Raw genomic sequence first — 20,803 nt, forward strand, 5'->3', positions numbered from 1 at the left:
CAGAATCCATGCAAGTCCTGTGGGAACTGTCAACCACTGCCATCTCCTCCAAGAAGGTTCACTTATTTGACCAAAACTCTTGGTACATCCTGGGAATGCCTGTGTGGGAGGGGAGATGAACCACACGTGCATCCACACTCTCACTTTATGGGCTGACAGTTTGGTAGCAGAGAGCAAGAGCTGCTGCAAAAATGAGGTCCTGGGGTTAAGTGACTAAGAAACACTGAGGCCAGGCTCTCCACCCTGGCTGCCTGCATCTTCCTAGCTGTGTGACCACTTGTAAGTCACATAACTTCTCTGAGGCTCAGTTTCCCCGTGTGTTAAATGGGACTAATCACGTCTTTGCTCAGATATCACCTTCTCAGTGAGACGTTCTTCTCCTTCGTGTTTTCTTCTTTTTTTTGGCCGTGCTGTGTGGCTTGTGGGATCTTAGTTCCCTCACCAGGGATCGAACATGGATCCCCAGCAGTGGAAGCATGGAGTCCTAGCTACTGGACCTCCAGGGAATTCCCTCTTGTCTTCTATCATTCTTTTCCCTGCCTTCTGTCCACCCCCCACCCCCACAGTTCTTATCAACATCTTATAAACTGCATATTGTACTTAACTTATTTTGAATATTATCTATTCCTGTCTCCACCTGCAAGGATGTTAGCTCTCAGATTTTGTCTGTTTCGTTCATTGCTGTCTTCCCTGGCCTGTTTCTGGCACCAAGCGCATGCTCAAAACTTTTTGGGGGGAAAAAAAGAAAGATGCTGTTGAATTGTTCTCATCCCAGAGCATTGCCAATGACTGCAAAGTAGGCAGCGTGGTGCCTGGAGGAGAGGGTCCATGCAGTAATTGTTGGCTCATTGTGATGATCATGTCTTATTCACAGGACTGTTGTGAAGCTCAGATGGGACATTGTATGCGAAGACATGCTGCGGACACTACGGGCCAGCGCTGGAGGTACAGCGTTAACGGTCCTCTGCCGCTTGGAGGAAACTTGAAGTTTATGCTTTTCATTTTCACACCCCCTGGGAGGGGAGGGAAGCCTGGGAGATCACTGACGCCTAGGAGCAGCAGGGTGTGCGCCCCGTGCCCCGAGGTGGGGTCGAGGCGGAAGCGGGAGCCTGGATCGGGATCCCCAGCCTAGGGCTCTTCCCATGACTTCCTTACGTAGGTCCCCACATGGGTACGTTTGTGTGTATCTATTACATCATATGCACAACTGCATAAGAGAATATGTTTTAACTTGTCATTTATTTTTTATTTTTCATGCCTCAGAGTTGCTCTGGGGCCAGCATGTTGGGCTCCCACCAGGCCAGTCTGGGAGGGCAGGAAGGAAGCTGGCTGGGTCTTGTCACTAAGGGTCATGGTTTTTCGGTTTCTGGGAAACAATGTGAACATCAAGAATTTCAGGGCATGGACTCCCCCGAAGGCAGGCCCATTTCATGACATGAATTTTAGTTTTACAAAGCGCATCCCTTAGTTGGATTTCTGTTTTCCAGGGCACTTGTTTAAGCTTTGATGCTGGGTCCAAAAAAGAACAGATCCCAACAATTTCCGGCCCGAGGCCCATCCTTTCGGAAACCCTCGGCTTGGCCTGAGCATGGAGATCACTCGTTTCTCTAATCAGATCGGGGGTGTTGGACCCGCGGGGTGGGCGACGCGGGGGCGGGGGAGGGGCAGGGTGAGCGCAGGGTGGGAGCCGCTTGCGGAAAGGTCTGTGGCCCAACGCACCCCCACGTTGGACCCTCCCGGGTGTCGCTGTCCGCAGCCGACCGGCCGCACGAGTCTGGGGCACAAGGCAGAGAAGCCAGGTCACGTCTCTGCAGTTACACCGCTCACGAGTGCCTGCTGGGGTGGAACCTGGTCTGTCTGTCTGTCTAGCACCACAGCTGCTGCAGACGGAAGGAAGATGTGGGGGAGGGGCTCAGAGCCGGGGAGCGAAGGGGGGTGGGCTCCTCGGCTGACTGTGGCAGTCGGAGAGTAGCTGATGCTGCTTAGGGACTGCTGCCGTGACTGCGGGTGGGGAAAACGGGCACAGAGAGGTTAGTTCACGTGCCCGATGTGGCCCAGCTAGCCAAGACTGGAGGCTGGGTGTGGAGGCAGCAGTGTGATGCCAGCCCATGTGCTTTAACCGCTGGGCCAGACAAAGAGCTTCCGGTCCTTTTACCACCCCTTGATGAGTGTGCTTATAAGTCCATCATATGTATCTAATTCTCCCCCTTGACACCGGCCCTGCAGAGGCCCAGCCAGCCACTGAACTGTGGAAAATACTTTTTAAGAATACATATGTGATACAATTTTACATGTATTAAAGGGGAAGGGAAGAGGACACAGGGGATATGGGGGTCCTTGTTTAAGGTAGAGGGCAGAAGGGAGCTAAGTGGGGAGGCGCTGAAGGTGGGGGCCCTGCAGGGTTATTGCTTTGTGTAATCAGTGAAATATGAGAGGCATCAGGAGGAGAAGGGGTCGTGAACCAAGGATTGCGGTTAATTCTTAACAACCGAGGGACATGAGAAAGAGATCAGAGTGGTTTGTGGTCCTTCATTTTATTATTAAAAAAAAAATCAAAGAATAAAGAAATAATGGCCTTGAGTAGCGCAGTTGTGAAAATGGGTCTGCAGAAAAGGTGATGATTAATCCAGGTCTGCTAACCTGACATTAACATGCAAAAAGTTCTGGCCTATTTTCTTCTTTTTCATGGGGGTTTGTGTGCCATAGAATGGGCACACTGGGGTTTGTGTGCCAGAAGAGATCTTGGCTGTGGGAAGAGAAGTGTAGACAGATAAAAGCAGGCATTAGTGAGTGTTCGCTGCATAGTTTTTGTACAAATGAATGAATGCACAAATTGAATTAAAGAGAGCCAAGCAAGTACCACTGATGACTGTGTTTTCAAACAAGCATTATGACTAATTTAGTTCTACCCAACAGTGGTTATTAAAAATAACAAAACAAATTCCTAGTAAGTTCTAGGCTGTTGGGACTGTGGGTAGGAGGTGTATTAACAGGTCTTGGGCTGAATGGTGGCTTCTGGTGTTTTTGATATATTATTAGGAGTGAATTAGATGAGTAAATAAAATACATGCCAGGAGGAGAGCCAAGTGTGGGCCACCAAAGATCACGTTTTATGGATTTTGGCTCAAGATTAATCCATTTATATACAATTGTGGACTATTTAAAACAGCAATACAGAAACTCTTACCTCTGTGGATCAGAAGCTTTGGTCTGTAAGGACTAATCGATATTTTTGTTGTGGATTAGTGCTGAGTTCATGTGTGCTTATTGTATTTCAAAAAACTAAGTAAAAACAAGAAAAAGGATAACCAGGAAATAAGGATGAGAATATGTCTGGAATCAAAGATCATTATTATCACAATTCAGCCTAGCTGAGTCCCATTAGGAAGATCAGGGCTGGTTTTTCTGTAAGGAAGAAGCGTAGAGACAGATGTTTGTAACAGTCACTATGCTTGTTTTGATTAGGGTGGTGAATTCATGCACGTTTATTGTAATAAATACAATTATTAGATGGAAAAATATGTACAATGAGAGCTATACTTGGGCCAGTGATGAGAATGTGTCAGGAACTAAAGATTGTGATTAATTCTGTGCTGCTCACCCGACGACCGTTAGAGAAGATCTCGGTTGTTTCACCGTTTTGAATATCTGCCTTGTGTTCCGCAGCGTGGAGGCCCCAGAGTGGGTCTAATGACACTGTTGATGAAGATCTTGGCTGTGACCTCTGTGGGAAATGAGCCATGGACCAACCAACGTGAGTGATGGTTAGTGTTGTTGTTTTACGGTTGGGTGGTTGGTTGATGGGTGCATATGTGCTGTTGAACATGAATGGGCACAAATAAAATCAAAGATGGCCAAGCATAGACCAGTGATGAGACACTGTCCTGAATGCAGGATGAGGAGTCTCATTTGGCCTGTCAGTGAATTAAAAAAGAATATAACTGGGCTGTTCTCCCTGTAAGAAATAAGCAAATAAAAAAGTAATTATATATGTGGCTCATTATGTTAATTTTATGTGTGATTATATTATACATTAATAATATATATATTTATATAAATATGATTGTTACTTTCCCTTAGCCTTCAGATGAATAGTGTGTCCTTATATGTTTATTGATTTATTGTAAAGAAATGGGTGTTTATATTAGTAAAATCAAAATTAGTAAAAGCGTGGACTAAAGAAGATGATATAGTATGAGCCAAGATTTAGGACTACACAGTTCTGCAATTTTGAGGGACATTGAAACATAAATATGCTATTTATTTTAGTAGCATTCTACTGTTATGCACTATGGTTTTAGCAACATTATCCTATTGGTGAAGTTTAGACTGTTAACTCAGTGAGAGATGAACATAGAAATGAAAAGAAGTGGTAGCTTACTATATTTTGTGTAAGATTCATGAATGTCCTTTTATTGTTTTTTTTTTTAAAGGGATACATAAAATTTAAAAGGACAAACCACAGACCAGTGAGGATAATGTTTCATAAACTAAGGCTGATTAATTCAATTCTACACAAGTGAGACTCATTAAAAATGATCCAGGCTAAAAAGTTGCTTTCTGTTGCATGAAATGGACACAGCATAGTTTATTTAATCATGCAGTTTTTATGAAAATTTTGACTCTTATTTGGATGATAAGGATAAGGCAAAGAAAATGTAAGTAGTAGTTGATGTTCTTAAATCTTCAGGTAGACAGTAGTTCAAGGGTGTTCATAAGTAAGTGAATGAATGAATGAACAAATTAATAAATAAAATGAGAGGGCAAACATGAGCCGCTAATAATATTTAATTATTCCAGAATTAAAATTTTTCTGATTCTGTACATGGGGCTTCCCTGGTGGCCCATGTGGTAAAGATGCCCCTTGCCAATATACACGGGTTCCATCCCTGGGTTGGGAAGATTCACTGGAAAAGGAAATGGCAATCCACTCAAATATTCTTGTCTGGGAAGTCCCATGAGCAGAGGAACCTAACTGGCTATAGTGCATGGATTTGCAAAAGAGTCAGACAAGACTTAGCAACTAAAACAAGAACTTCGTACATCCCAGGTCCATTTAAAGTATGTGTCAGTTAAGGAGCAGATATTCAATATTCCTGTTTTTGCATGATCGTGTGTTGGATGTTAATTTCAGTGCTAAAAAAATTAATAAATGTATTTATTTATTTACCAGAATTTCAGGCAGATTCTTTACCATCTGAGCCACAAGGGAAACCCGTAATAGACATAAGATACAGAGTATCCAAAATGTAGACTGGTGATGAGACGGACCCACAGATGAAAGGATTACAGTTAATTTAGTTCTGTGCTTTTAACTACCATAACCTAGCATGTTTCTTTTTACCAGCTCTTTTGTATTTCATGGTGTATATGTGCTTAGCTTATTTAAACAGCCCTCCATGGATAAAGATCTAGGCTATTAACTCATTGAGCAAGGAACACAAAGGGAGATGAGAGACAGCGTAGGTGTTCTACCTGTGGAGTCAGAGACTGGATTTATGGATGTTAATTAAAAGTCCTTTGGAAATGATCAAATCAGACCGAGGAGAATCAGCATAGACCAATGATAAAGAATTATGATCGGTCCCATTTAGCTTCATTAGAAACAGTTCTAGCCTATTAGCTAAAGGTAAAGAATGTATTTTATGTCCAACAGAAATTTCTGTGCTGCTGGACATGACCTGTAATTTGTTCTGTTCAATACGGTAGCCACGAGCCACATGTGAGTAGTGAGCACTTGAAATGTGGCTAATGAGGATGGGGAACTGAATTTTTAATTTTACTTTATTTTTATTAATTTAAATTTAAATAGTCATATATGACTATAATGGCGACTCTATTAGTTGCATTGGGTGGTTGGTTAATGAGAATTCCTTGAATATTAGGTATGAATAATTAAATACATAAATTAATAAAAGAGGGTTAATTATGGGCCAGAGATGAAAATGTACCATGTGAAAAAGATGATAATTAATCCAGTTCTGCATGGCTGAGATTCACTGGCAAAAAAGTCTTTGGTTCATGAAAAATAGATATAGGCTTATTCATTTATTGGATCAACTATTAAGTATTACTTTGAATGCATGCCCCAAAGTTTATGTGAACATTTCTCTAATGTTGAAGATTTGTGTATTTTGGTGAGAGAGTATCAAGCAGTTATTTTTAAGGTTGTAGTTGGTAGGTTGAATAGTCATTTTGTAGATACTCATTGTAAGAATATTGTTTATTTAAAAAAAAATGAGTAATAAATAATAGAGACTCCATGTATGATGCAAGGAAGAGAATGTGCCATGTACCAACATTTGTAGTTAACATATCAATAGTAACTGTTGTCCATAAATGAAAGATCTTTACATTTGTTGGTGAGGAATGTACAGACAGGTGTTACTAATTGTCAGTATGCATACAGAACTAAACAAGGTCCAAAGAAGAAAGTATATCATGAAGCAAATATTTGTATTAATACCTTTCTGTACAGTTGAAACTAATTTCATAAAGTAAGAGTTTATGGGTAAGAATTACAAAGATTTAGCTACATTTTATATCCATGCCTAGTATATATACATACATTACTGAGAAATCCCATGGACAGAGGAACCTGGCAGGCTAGAATCCATGGGGTTACAAAAGAGTCAATCACAACTGAGTAAACAACAACAACAAATTACTGAGATGGATAGAAATTATAGTTCTTGTTAGGTTTGATGGTACCTTCATGGTGATTTCATTGACTATATTATAAAAAACCAATAAATGAAAAAATTCTTAAAAATAAAAGGGAGAAAATGTATGAGTTAGTCATTGTGATAGTGCTGCATAAGTAACCCACAATTTCATTCTCTTACAGAATAAGACTCATTACAACAATAGTAGTGTTTGTTTCTAACATAGGTGTCTTGCAGCATTTGTGCTCTAGGCTGTGGCTTGACTTCACTTCTTGCCTTCTTATTCAAAGTCCTTAGATAAAGGAGTTGTAGTGTCTGGGTCATGCTTGTCTCGTAGTGAAAACCTGAAACTCCAGAGGCCAAGTAAAACCACCTGTGTGCATTTTAAGGTCTCTGCTTGGACATTGTTTGTGCGTGTGCTTGGTTGTGTCTGACTCTGCAATCTTGTTGACTGTAGCCGCCAGGCTTCTCTGTCCATGAAATTTTCCAGGCAAGAATACAGAGTGGGTTGCCATTTCCTTCTCCAGAGGATCTTCCTGACCAACAGCTTGAACATGTGTCTCTTTTGTCTTCTACATTCGTAGGCAGATTCTTGACTACTTTGCCACCTAGGAATACAATGCTATAAATATATCCAAAAGTTTGTTCTCTATTATCTGTTTCTGTTTTGCATATACATTTACTTATGTCATTCTTTATTTCCACACATAAGTTATATCATACAGGTTTTGTCTTTCTCTGCCTGACATATTTCACTAAGCATACTATTCTTTAGGTTCATCTGCATGGCTTTAAATGGCAGAAATTCATTCTGAGTAGCAGGGCTTCCCTGATAGCTCAGTTGGTAAAGAGTCTGCCTGCAATGCAGAAGACCCCAAAATTAATATTTTCATTTTTTACCAGATATATCCTAGGACTGGAATTGTTGGATGATATCATAGTTTTATTTTTTGTTTTTTAAGGAATCTCCATACTGTTTTCCATAGTGGCTATACCAGCTTGCATTCCTTTCATATCCTCTCTAACATTTATTTTTTGGTAGACTTTTTGATAATAGCCATTCTGACAAATGATACCTCATTCTCGTTTTAATTTGCATTTCTCTGATAGTGATATGAACATCTTTTCATATACCTGGTAGCCATATGTATGTTTTCTTTGAAAACTTGAAACTTGGAATGAACTTGGAAATTCAAATCTTTTGTCTATTTTTTGGGGGTTGTGTGTTTTTATGATATTGAGTTGTGTGAGCTTTGATTTACTCTTGTTAATTATCTTTTGAACAATAGATATAGGATTAAATTAATCCATGACTAATCAAATTAAATAATAGACAGATAAATACATAAAAAGGATCGAGGATGAACACTGGTGAAATGTGCAGTGAGCAAACTTTTAGATACACTTGACTTTGTTTTTCTTTCAATTTTATTTATTTATTTATTGGCTGTGCCTCGAGGCTTGTGGGGTCTTAGTTCTCTGACCAGAGATTGTACCCGTGGCCCCTTTGGTGGAAGTTCAGAGTCTTAATCACTGGACCACCAGGGAAGTTCTAGATTAACCCAACTTTGAATAATTAAGGCCCATGAAAAGAAAAGATAAAAGAAAACGTTTCATTCATTTTACAGTTGTTTCTATTTCACTTTATTTATTTATTTTACCATGGTTGATTTACACATTCTGCCAGGAATAAAAGATTTAGACTTTTAATCTGTTGAGACTATTGAGTTGGAAAATTGTTAGTGAAGTAAAATGAGGTGTTCCTGGATTGTTTTGTTGCACATTTAAAATTTTAACAAATTCAAGAAAGAGTAAAGAACCAAGAATTGCCATTATGAGTGTGGATTTGCGTGAAATCCCACAGTGAGGTCCCTTATAGGAACAGTGTTTTAGTTCTGAGAGAAATGAGCAAAAACCAGAAGTTAGTAATGTCCTTAAAGTCTTGCTTTATGGTTATTGAAGGATATTGATTAATTATTAATGAATGAATGAATGAATGAATGTATAAATGAATAAAGAAAAATGTCCCGGGCCTAGATCGTTGATGAGTACTCCGAGGTGTTCAAACCAAGGATTTTGACTAACCCCTGTAACACTGAGGTTTTTAGAAACAAGCCTAATTTACAGCTTTGGTGAGATACGAGGTTGTCACTGAAGTTAGGAATACAGGATTTGATAGATCTTAGGTGTAGATCCTTTTATTAGTGAATCAATAATAAGTAAATAAATAAACATATTATTTAATGATGACAGAAAGATAGAGTGAGATAACTACCAACAATGACAGTTCATAATGAGATATAGATTATTCTTGAAACATTTCTTTGAAGTCGAATTCCAATAAATAAAGGGTCCAGGGTGTTTAACATGTTGATCAAGAACCTGTGTATGTATGTAAGCTCTATGTAAGAGTCAATGTTGTTATGGGTTGGTGGTTGTTAATTTTATTAAGAAAGTTGAAAAATAGAAATACAATAATTGATTATAGAACTACCTAATTAAAGAAAATCAAGCATGGGCCATTATTAAGAATTCATGATATGAGAAAAGTTATGATTTAATCAGGTTGTCTCAACCAATATCATTTTTGAAAAATACGTTTAGTTGTTATTCTTTGGGTGTTGAGTTTATGGGCAGATGTTAGTGTTATTTTGGACTCTTACCTGGGGTATGTAGGTGATATTATTGTTAGCTAATGAAGGAGTGAGTGAGTGATAGTCGCTCAGTCATGTCTGACTCTTTGCAACCCCATGGACTATATAGTCCATGGAATTCTGCAGGCCAGAATACTGGAGTGGGTGGCCTTTCCCTTCTCCAGGGGATCTTCCCAACCCAGGGATCAAACCCAGGTCTCCCTCATTGCACGTGGATTCTTTACCAGCTGAGGCACAAGGGAAGCCCAAGAATTCCGGAGTGGGTAGACTGTCCCTTCTCCAGCAGATCTTTCTGACCCAGGAATCAAACTGGGATCTCCTGCAGTACAAGCAGATTCTTTACCAACTGAGCTATCAGGAAAGCCCCAATGAAGGAAGAGGTTATTTAAAAGAGGGCAGACATAGACCAATGAGGATATTGTATCATTAAAAATCATTTATTAATCTAACGGAACTCTTCTGATGTCCATATAAATAAAAGGGGATTGGGCTATGCCCACTTTAGGTAAAGAACTGTAGAGACAGTTATATATATCTATATAGATATATATCTAAAACACTACAATAGTGTTTTAGACCACTTTGCATTTGTTTTGGGGAAAAAATGGACAACTTATTCCATGAGTAAACAAATAAAAAATAAATATATAAGTGAAGTCATAAAGTAAGGTCAAGCGTGGTGAAAAAGAATGATGTAAGTTTCCTTCACTCAAATCAAGGAAGACCTATAAAGAAGGTCATGTAGGCTCTTAACTATGTGGGTAGGGTTTGATAGAAAGAATTAGGAACAGACATAGTTCTGAATTATTATACTGGAATATAGATGTAGCAGTTGTCATCATTTAGTACATTAATAATTTAAAAAATAAAAAGAGAGCCGTTCTTGGGCTAATTGAATGTGTTTAGAAGGAGATTTTATGACAGATTTGTTTCAGCAAGACTAAGGTCTCATAAAAAAAATCTACACTGCATCATCAGTTTTCTGAAATCCTTGTTTTACTCCACAGATTCAACATACCTAATCTGATTTATTCATTACCAGTGATGACGATCTTGTCTGTCACTTCTGTGGATAGAAAGCAAAGGGACTCATGTAAGTAACAACGTTTGTATTCTTGGTTTGAAGCTAATTCGTGTGGTCCATGGAACTATTTCAAAGGAATGAGTGGCTACTGCAGACAAAGTCAGAGGAAGCCACATATGGTCCACTGATGAGAATGTGTCATGAACCATGTATTAAGAGCGATCCCTATCAGTGCAACAGAGATCCATTAAAAACAAAGTTTGAAGATTTTGCATTCATTTTTGCAGTTGCTTAATATTCCATTTTATTTTTGTACCACATTGTAGGAGTATTTCTCAGTTGATGACAGTCTAGGTTGTTAAATCCTGGAGGAGGGAGCGCCTAGCAAGATGGAAAGTATTGTCAGTCCTCTAGTTGTTGGGTGAGATAGTAAGTTCGTTGTACTACTTCTAAAACATGAAGAAATTACATGAAAGCTGAGCAAGTAGAGAGTAGTAAAACACATGGGAAGGGCATGAAACAAGGTTGTTGATTAATCTACATTGAAACACTGAGATTCAATTAAAAATAGACCTCATTTGTTAACTCGGTGGGAAATAAGTAGTTGTAAACAGCTCTCTGCAATATTCAGAGATCTTGCTCTTGGGGTTTTGTGATTCACAGAAATCAATTTTTTAAAAAATCAGTGAAATCATGAATGAAATGATAAATAATGAATGTATAAACAATCCATGAACAATGTATAAGTAAATAGATGAAGAGTATTGAAGCAAATCAAAAAAGAGTATTGAGCTTGGATCAGTGATAAGCGTTCTGGGGTATATGAATCAAGAATTTTGATTAAACCCTAACTCTGAGGTCCATTAGAAAAAAAGTTGGTGTTTTCCCTTTTAGGGGATAGAGTTTAGGGCAAATTGGGGATCTGTTCTTGGGCCTTAGTGGTTCCTCATTATGGCTTTTATTGATGTAAATGAATCAGTGAATGCATGAGTGAATAGACAAATGTGTAAGTGAGTAAAGACAAAAAGGGTCACACCTGGGTATCCATGTTGGCATTCCAAGTTGGTGGGAGGATGATATAGTCATATATTTATGTGGGTTTTAAGCCTGGTGGCAATTGTTAGCATTTTTGGTGTTCAAGTATATAGTGTGTAGATTCTCAGGTAATTGAGATAATATGATTTATCTGGAATGATTATCTTAAAAAGGCAAACTATGGACAAATATGGAGCCTGTGTTCTGAAGTAAGGTTTATAGCGAATCCTGATCTATCCTACTGATGTTCATATGAAGAAAGTAGGACCTGGTTTCTTCCTTCTAAGTCACGTAGAGACTTACACATGTGAAAATAGTGTTTCAGTTGGAGAGTTTAATACTTCATATATATATATATAATTTTATTATGGAAAATAAATCGATGGTCAGATTGTTCCATTGCAAATTAAATAAATAAATGAAAGGCTTTGTAAAGTCATCAAGTAAGATAAAGCTAGGATTATTTGTGAGAATGTGCCATGACATTAGTTTTAAAAAGGTATACAATTCTGCACAAAGTTCATGAAAATAGTTAGTAGGCCATTAACTTAAGAGCAGAGAATATGCAACTATGCACCTGTGATATTTAAAAACTCTATTCTTGAGTTGGGTATTGGATTCAGTGATGCTTATTACTACATAGCTTAAAATGAAAAGTCAAATAAGTTGATAAATAAAAAGAATTGCAGCTTTTCTACCAATTATGAGAATGTGATATGATCCAAATTTATGATTAATCTGGCAGTGCAAAGCTCACACTATAGACTGTAGAACTGGCTTTTCCTTGCTGCATGGACATACCATAGCCAACTCAATCATTCTCTAATGACCAATCTCTTAGCAGTTGCCAATGTCAGTAAAAAGCACAGAGATCAATATAAATAACTGTTGAAGCTCATGTTCTCAATTTGGGAAGTTTGTTCATGGATTTTCAAGGAATTTTTTTTTTTAAATCTGGTTTTACATATATAAATAAAATTAAAGAACACCAAACAGTGATCAAGAGGGGATGTTATGTACCAAGGTTCATGATTAATAATTTTTAGAGCCACATAATGTCCCATTTTAGGATGACCCCAAAGTATATTTAGACATCCAGTCCTTGATGGATGAAGATCCTTCCATGGATCTTCCATGGAAGTCCATGATTGAAGATCAAGATTGTTTACTTGCTGAGGATGGAGAACATAGGAAGAAAATTACATTGTTTTAGTTGTAAGGGAAGATGGCAGTTCATAGTTTTTTATTCTACCACCTTTAAAATATGAACAAATTGGGTCAAGAGATAAGCAAAAACCTATTATCAGTATGGTTTTGCTTTGAAACACACCTCTTGATTATCTGTTTGTGCAACACAGAGGTGCATTGAAAAAAGACATTAAATGTATTAGTTCTGTGGGACAAATGTAAATAGACTTAACTTAGTAACTATCATTCATCTTGTTCTTGGCATTTATAATTCATGGATATTTATTGTATTTTAATTTATTCATGTAAAAATGATCTGGAAGGATGTGAATGAAGACGATAAAAATGCCGAGTCTGGATCCATGATGAGTGTCTTGGACTGTCTGAATTAAGAGTTCTGACTAAACTCTGTAGCCCTGAGGTCGTTGTAAGAGGAGATTTAGTTATTCCCTCTAGGTAAAGGTGCTTGTGGCTTAAGAAAGGAGTATTCAGGATTTTGTTCTTAAGCTCTGTGTTCCTTGAGTATGGATTTTCTTTATAATAACTGAAATGATGCATGAGTAAAGAAAGACAGGAAGGAAGGAATGAAGACAGGAAAACCATACATTGTTCATTTATGAGAATATGTTTTCAAATATTTCTGAAGCACTGAAGTCTAGGAAAATAAATAAATCAAGATTTTACCTCTTCTGGCAGGGAGCAAATAGACACATATGCTCAACATTGAATACTGTTATGGTGGATTGATGGATTGATAGTTGGTTGCCGATTGTTTATTTTGTTAAGAAAAGGGCGAAATGTTTGCACAAATAATTAAATATCTAATAGGAAGAAAATCATGGACCAGTGATGCGAATAAGTCCTATGACAAGAGTTATGGCTAATTTAAGATGGTTGACTGTGAGTATATGATCACATGCTAATATTATTGGAAAGTTTTTGTCCAGGGAGTTATAATTATAATAGTGACATGTTATAATTATATATTGCTGCTAGTGAATGAATGAATAGATTCATATTTTACTTGAAAGATGCAAATCACACACCAATGAGGCACTCTATTATGGAATAAACATAGTGATTATCCTGTTTTAAACAGTTGACTTTCATACTTTAAAAAAAATCTAGGCTTTTCCTCTTTTGCATAATGTGCACATAGACAGATGCACATAATAGTATTTTGTTTCTGGGCTGCTGCCCATTTTAGCATTTTCTGTTTTCTTTATATAATGAGCAGCTGGTGAACTTATTCCCTGAGTAATTAAATGAATGAATGAATGAGTGAGTGAATGAATACATAAAGACAAGTCAAGCTTGGGCCATGAAAAACAAAGATTAAAATTTATCTGATTTCAACAAGAAAGAATCATTAAGAAGAAAATCTGACTTTAAGGTTCTGACTTGTGGGTTAGATTGTGGATTTAGTGGTGTTCAGTATATAGCTTAAAATGAAAATTAAATAATTGAGTAAATAAAAAACAGTGATGTTCCTGGGTCAAAGATATGAAACAAGTTTTAGGTCCCATCTAGAACTCTGCAATTAGTATCCTCTAAACATATGTAAATTCATGATTTTTCATTATTTTTAAAGCCTCCTTTTTGACCTCAGAATGAATACGCTGTAACTGACTTAATCATATCTAATGAAGAAGCATTTGGGTGATATCACTCTGTTTAAGAAGCATATATACCAAGTTGGGTAACATTGAAAGTTTATGTTCTTGGTTAGGAGTATTTGTTCATTGTTCACTGAAATATTTCAAAAAAATTAGATAGCTACATAAAAGTATAAAATTAAAGAATGCTGTACAGTACCAATGACTAGACTAGCTAATGAACCGTAGGTGATGATGTTTAATTCAATTTTGCACAACTGATGACTCCTCCAAAAATTTGGAAAATGTTTCACATATTTTCAGAGATGTTTGCTATTCTTTTATATTTACATGACAGTTGATATCAAGATTTTCCTTTCAAAAGATCTCAGTGGGAGGGAGCACATATGTCCACACTGAGGGTCATTGGAAAAGGAGATCTAGTGTTATTAGTTCTATAGGAAATGAGCATATCGATAGATCTTAGTAGCATTCAAGAATCATATTTTGAAGATTTTATGATGTGTATGTAGTGATTGTGTTATTACTGAACTAGTGAATGAATCAATACATGAAGGGGTAAAAGATTGAGGAAAAAAAGTGCTGAGCTTGGACCGGTGATGACTCCTAGAGTGGGGGTTAGGTCTGAATCCAAAATTGTAATTAACTCCTATCTTGAAATTGGTGGCCTATCGAGAAAAAGGCAGAAGGTAAACTCTTTGGGAAATGAACTCAGAAATGGATAAATAAGTATGTAAATGAATGAAGATAAGGAGGGCCTCACAGAAACCAATTATGGAATTATGCAATAAAGCAAAGATTATTAGTGCATGTTTGAAACATGGGGTTCTGTAGATGAACAGATTAAAGCTCTGTACCCTTCTACGGGAACAATTCAGAGATAACTAAGAGTCCAGGTGGCTGCTTTCATTGCTGGTTTTGCTGTTTTAATTATAAAAGAACAACAAAAAAAGTTTATATAAAGAGTTGCTTATATAGTTGTTTTATTGAGAGAGGGCCAAACACAAAGCAAAATTACACTTTGTCATATGATCAGAGTTAAGATTAATCTATCTCTAGTCACTAAGTTTTATTTAAAAAACATCAAAAGAGGATTTAGTTAGTTACGTCAATAGGCTATGAGCATTAAGAAGGATATCCAGTGCTCTTATGTAGTACTTTGGTTTTTTTCATTGATCTTGATATATTGTTACAAGAGAATAAAGGAATGCATTTTATATATAGACTAGTTATTCAAAAGAAAGCCAAAGAGGGGCCAGGGAGGAACATGTGTTTGGAACCAGAAGTAATATGTACTCCTGATATGTCCAAACATTGTCAAGATAAAGAAGGAGGACTCTGGGTTCTTCCCACTTTGGCTAAGTACACATACAAAATTTACATGGAGAAATTCTTTAGACAAATAATCTATTTCATGCCTAATTATATACAGAAATCAATAAATGAACTACTAGACATTATAACTCAGAAAAAATCATGTGAATTGGTGAGAATATGCCATAAAATAAAGATCTACATTTATCCAATGCTGCACAAGTGAGGTACATTATAAGCAATCAGCAAGTTGTTAGGTTTATGGATAGGGAGTATGTAGACACGTATTTATGATAGATAGAGGTTTGTAGTCTCACACTGCTATTCACTGTATTACTTAAAAATAAAAATTAAGTGAGTCAATAAAGAGTGACATTCTTGGGCAATGAAGAGATTATTAAATGACCGAAGTTTATATTAATAATTAACATGGAAAAACTAGCTTCTGTTAAAGAAAATTTTTTGAAAGTCTACATTTTCACCAAGTGAACATACTACAGATGATTTAATCATTATCTAGTGCTGAAGATCTTGGCTTTTACACGCTTGGTGGGTAAGGACAGAACAGAGTGATGTAAGTGATAGAGTTTATGTTCTCGGGTTGGGAGGTTAGTTTATGGGTGTCACTTAAATTTTTCAAAGTAATAAATGGGTATATTAATCAATAAAACCACCAGCGTGGGCCGGAATTGGGATTTATGACGGATAATTTTTTAATTCTCTCAAAATTCAATAAAAAAGATGCAGGTGTTTCCTTCATTTCCGGGGATGAAACCTTGTGTTTTAGTTTTGCAGTGCGTTTCAAGCGCTGCTCGACTGGTAAAGATTTAGGCTGTTAATTTTTGACAGAGGAGCACACTGGAAGATGGACAAAATTGTTCTAGTTGTGGAGTGAGATTATGGATCCCTTAGTTTTTCATTGCATTGTCTTTAAATGGAAAGGGCCAAGCTAATGGACTAATGGGACTGATATGATGCAAGGGTGCTAGTTAATTTATATGTGCAAAAAGCAAATATGTAAGGATATTGCAAAAAATGTTGTCTGTTAGCAGAATGGGAAGCGGTCATATATAGACAGTTCTTAGTGATAGTCAAGGATGTTGTTCTTGGGGTTTTTGATTCATGAGGATGGATTATATTATTATTAGTGAGTCATTATATAAGGGAATAGACAACACATAACAGAGGAAGAAAAAGATATTCAATATAGACTAATGGTGAATATTCTGAGATGTGTGAGTCAAGGATTTTGATGAAGCTTTGTAACTTTAAGATTCATTAGAAAAAAGAAATCTTATTTCCTTAGTGGAAAAGGGACTTACAGCAAAAGTCAGGAGTAATCAAAGATGCGGTTCTTGAGCTTGCTTTCTTAGTGTCTGTGAAATGTGTCCTAAGCAATGCAAGAATAAATGAAGTGTAAATGAATGATGACCAATGATCCAAGCCAGCAGTGAGCAAGGATTATTAATATATTATTTGCTGAAGCACTAATCATAACCTGAATAGATCAGGTCTTACTTAACTGTTTTCCATATAGGATATATTCTAAGAATCCTTGTTGCTTTTGGATTGGTGTTGGGTAGTTGGTTGTTAGGTTATTTAGAAAAGAAACAAACCATTCACATTAAAAATAATTGTTTAAATAAGTGCCTAATTGAAAGAAGGCCAAACATAGATAAGTATTGAGAATATGTTAGTATACATGATCAAATCACTCTGTTTACTGTCTATTATTTAAAACAAAACAAGAAAGGATCTAACAAGTTGTCTGTGGAGAATGAGTGTTTGACCAGAAACTAGTGTGAGTCAATATTCTCTTTCAGGGTCCTGGCTTGAATTCATTTTGAATGTGTTGTTAAAAGTGAATAAATGAATGAGTTCGTATTTTGGTCAATTATTTAGGAGAAGGTAGTACATGAGTCGGTGAGGAGCAGGTGTCATGAAACAAAGGTAAAGATAAACTATTTTCAATGAAAAAGGAATTCTTGTCTTATCAAATTATTCTTGGAGTATTTAAATAAGAGAAAAATAAGAGTCAATGAAAAATTAAGGTAAATATTACACCATTTTTTCACAGCCTACTCTTAGCAATGCATGAATGTAGTCCTTTGAAAAAGATGAATGAGGCTGTGAACTGTGTGGTTAGGGAGTATATAGATCAATAGAATACCAGTTACATTAATTATTCTTGTGTTAGGTGCTGGATTTAACAGCATTTGCTATATTAATTAAAAATTAAGCAGTAAACAAGTCAATATATAAAAAATCTGTAACAAGAATGTGATAGGATCCAAGGCTTATGATTAATCTAGTAGCTCATGACTCCAGTTTGTAAGTTAAATTTATCCTATTACATTCTCTATAAATATATGCATCTTATATCACAGAATGAAAGCACTATAGCTGATTTAATTGTTCAATAGTCTTAAGAGTTTAATTTTTACCTCTGGGTAGGGTATTGGGGAACTTCCCTGTAGTTCATATGGAAAAGAGTCTGCTTGCAATGCGGCATACCTGGGTTTGATCCCCAGGTTGGGAAGATCCACTGGAGAAGGGAATGGCAACCTACTCCAGTATTCTTGCTTGGGAATTCCCATGGGCAGAGGAGCCTGGCAGGCTACATACATACAGCTCATGGGGTCGCAAAGAGTCAGACACGACTGAGTGACACAAGTTATCGAGAGACTTTGGTAGATGACAGTGGTCAAAATGCATGTCCTTGGGTAAGGAGATTTGTTCATCCTGACGTTATGTCAAAGGAAAACAACCAAATACGTAAAATCAAAGAATGCCACGGGCTGTGTTCTCCCACTCAGTCGTGTCCGACTCTGCGACCCTATCGACGACAGCTCCTCTGTCATGGGATTTTCCCAGCAAGAGTGCTGGAGTGGCTTGCCATTTCCTCCTCCAGGGGCTCTTCCTGACCCAGGGATTGAACCCGTGTCTCCTGCATCATAGGTAGATTCTTTACTGCAGAGCCACTGGGGAAGACCAAAGGATGCCATGCAGTGTCAAAAGTGGTAGTTAACCAAGTTTTACGAGTAATCTGAGGTCCTTTAAAAATGATGGGGAACTTTTATTCATCTTCAGTGTTTTTATTATTATATTTTATTTTATACCATGGTTAATTTAAACCTTTCATCAGTGATAAAGAGCTAGGTCATAACTCCTTGAAAGGGGAGTAGATAGGATGAGAGAATATAGTATCAATGTCCTCATTGTGAGATATGACCTTGGTGGTTGATCATTGTATGTATCAGTTTTTTTTTATTGTGTAACAAGTTACCCTACAACTGAGCAACTAAAAGCAACAGTAAATATTTGTTATGCATCACAACTTCTATGGGGCAGGAATCTAGAGAGGATAGTGGGCAGTTTTGGTTTAGAGTCTTTTTGTGAGCTTGCAGTCAAGATGTCAGGTAGGATTGCAGATACGTGAAAGCTTGGGCTGGAGGATTTGCCTCCATGAATCACTCAAAGGCTAGAAAGTTTGTGCTGGTCGTTGGCAGGGGGACCACAGTCCCTTCATACGTGGACCTCTCCTTAGGACTGCTTGAGTGTCCTTGCAACATGACAGCCGAGCTCCCCACGAGCAATCAGTACAAGAGAAAGGGAGGCAGAAAGCTCAATGTATGTATAATTAAGATTCAGCGGTCATACACTTGTCTGCCTGTCAAGTATTCTGTTGGGTGTAGAGGCCGGGCATGATTTAGTATGGGAGGAGACTGCAAGGCAACAAGTACTAGGAACCAGGAATCCTTGGTGCCATCTTGGAGGCTGGCTACCATATGTACCATCTTTAAAACATGGAAAAATTAAGTGAAAGGAGGACAGGCATAGTAGATAAAGTATAAATATGGGATTGACATGAAGCAAGTAAGCTGATAATCTCAGTGTATAATGTTGTGATCTGCTGCAAAAAAGATGTAGAATCTTAGTTTTGTGAAAAATAAGCCTATAGATAGACCTTAGTAATATTCTAGGATATTGTTTTTAGGGTTTTTTGAATTTTACACATTGACTTTATTATTATTAGTGACTTAATTAGGGGATCAGTAAACAAAGGTATGCATGAATAGAAAGGTGCAAAGTTTGAACCAATGCATATCTGAGGTGTATGTGAATAAATGATTTGGTTAAACCCTGTTTAACCAAATTCTGAGGTCAGAGACCTAGTTAATGCCTGTACAACAGAAGTTAATGATCAGGATTTTGTTCTCAAGCTATTAATAATCATAGATCTGGATGGGATTACTGTAAGTGAATTAATAAATGAGAAAGTATATCTGTATAGAAGACAAGGAAAGCCATATGTGGTCCAATTATGAGTGTTTAATGTATTTTTGCTATTAATACATTTCTAAAGTGCTCAATTCCAATATAAATCTATTTGGATAAATAGCATACATAGATAAATACCTGGAAATCAATGTTCTGCATTATTTGAGAAGTGCTGACTGCTTATTGAAAATAAGATATCCAATTGGTTATGTCTGGGAGTAATGAATACATGAGCAGCTGTTAATACCATTCAGATTTCTGATCCAGTCTCTATGTTCAAGGGTATTGATGATATTATGAGTGAACATAGAAGTCCACTTATCTTTCAACCAAGTATTTTGAAGAAGGTAAAGTGGGATTTCTCAGCCTTGAATTATTGAAATTTTGGGTTGGATGTTTCATAGATGTGGGAGACTCTCTCGTACACTGTAGAGTATTTGGTAACTGCACTGACTTCTATTAACTAGATGCCACTAGGTGGAACCCCCTCTCCCAGTGTGACAACCAAAACTATTTCAACATTGGCCAACACCCTCTGGGGACAGTTTGGCCCCTGTTGAGGACCAATAAGGTAAAACATGGGCCAATGAGGTTCATGTGTTAAAAAACAATGTGACTCACTTGTCCTGTTGTTCCTTATTGATATTCAGATGAAGAAAAAAAGCAACTAGGCTCTTCCCACTTTATCTCAGATTCACGTGTATAGTTGTATCTAATTGTATTGCAATTTGAGTTGTTCATGGATAGATAATACTGTGTTTTCTCTGGAAAAGTAAATTGAAGTTTAACTTATTCATGAGTACAAGAGTAAATGAATAAATAAACAGTGACTAGATAAACAAATATATAATGGAGGGCCTAGCATATACTATTGGTGAAGATGTGCCATGAGGAAGTATTTAAATGAATCCCATCCTGCACAAGTGACATCTGCTATTAGGAAAAATGCTCTAGATTCTTTTTTTAAAAACATATTTTATTGAGTTATAGATGATTTACAATATTGTGTTAATTTCTGCTGTCCAT

General features: G+C 37.1%; 1 long non-coding RNA gene and 1 other non-coding gene across 2 annotated transcripts in view; both read left to right on the top strand.

Moving 5' to 3' along the window:
* The first annotated feature begins 3,505 nt into the window (after nt 1-3,505).
* Nucleotides 3,506-20,803, top strand: part of LOC133068244 (uncharacterized) — a 68,019-nt gene continuing 50,721 nt past the window's right edge. The window contains exons 1-2 of the long non-coding RNA XR_009695479.1: nt 3,506-3,764; nt 10,327-10,412. This is a non-coding gene — a long non-coding RNA (uncharacterized LOC133068244). The remainder of the gene's footprint in view (nt 3,765-10,326; nt 10,413-20,803) is intronic.
* On the top strand, nt 11,138-11,207 carry LOC133068705 (small nucleolar RNA SNORD113/SNORD114 family). The gene has a single exon (XR_009695660.1). It is a non-coding gene; the product is annotated as a small nucleolar RNA SNORD113/SNORD114 family (small nucleolar RNA).

Source organism: Dama dama, chromosome 13 (assembly GCF_033118175.1).
Source record: "Dama dama isolate Ldn47 chromosome 13, ASM3311817v1, whole genome shotgun sequence".
Classification (NCBI taxonomy): domain Eukaryota; kingdom Metazoa; phylum Chordata; class Mammalia; order Artiodactyla; family Cervidae; genus Dama; species Dama dama.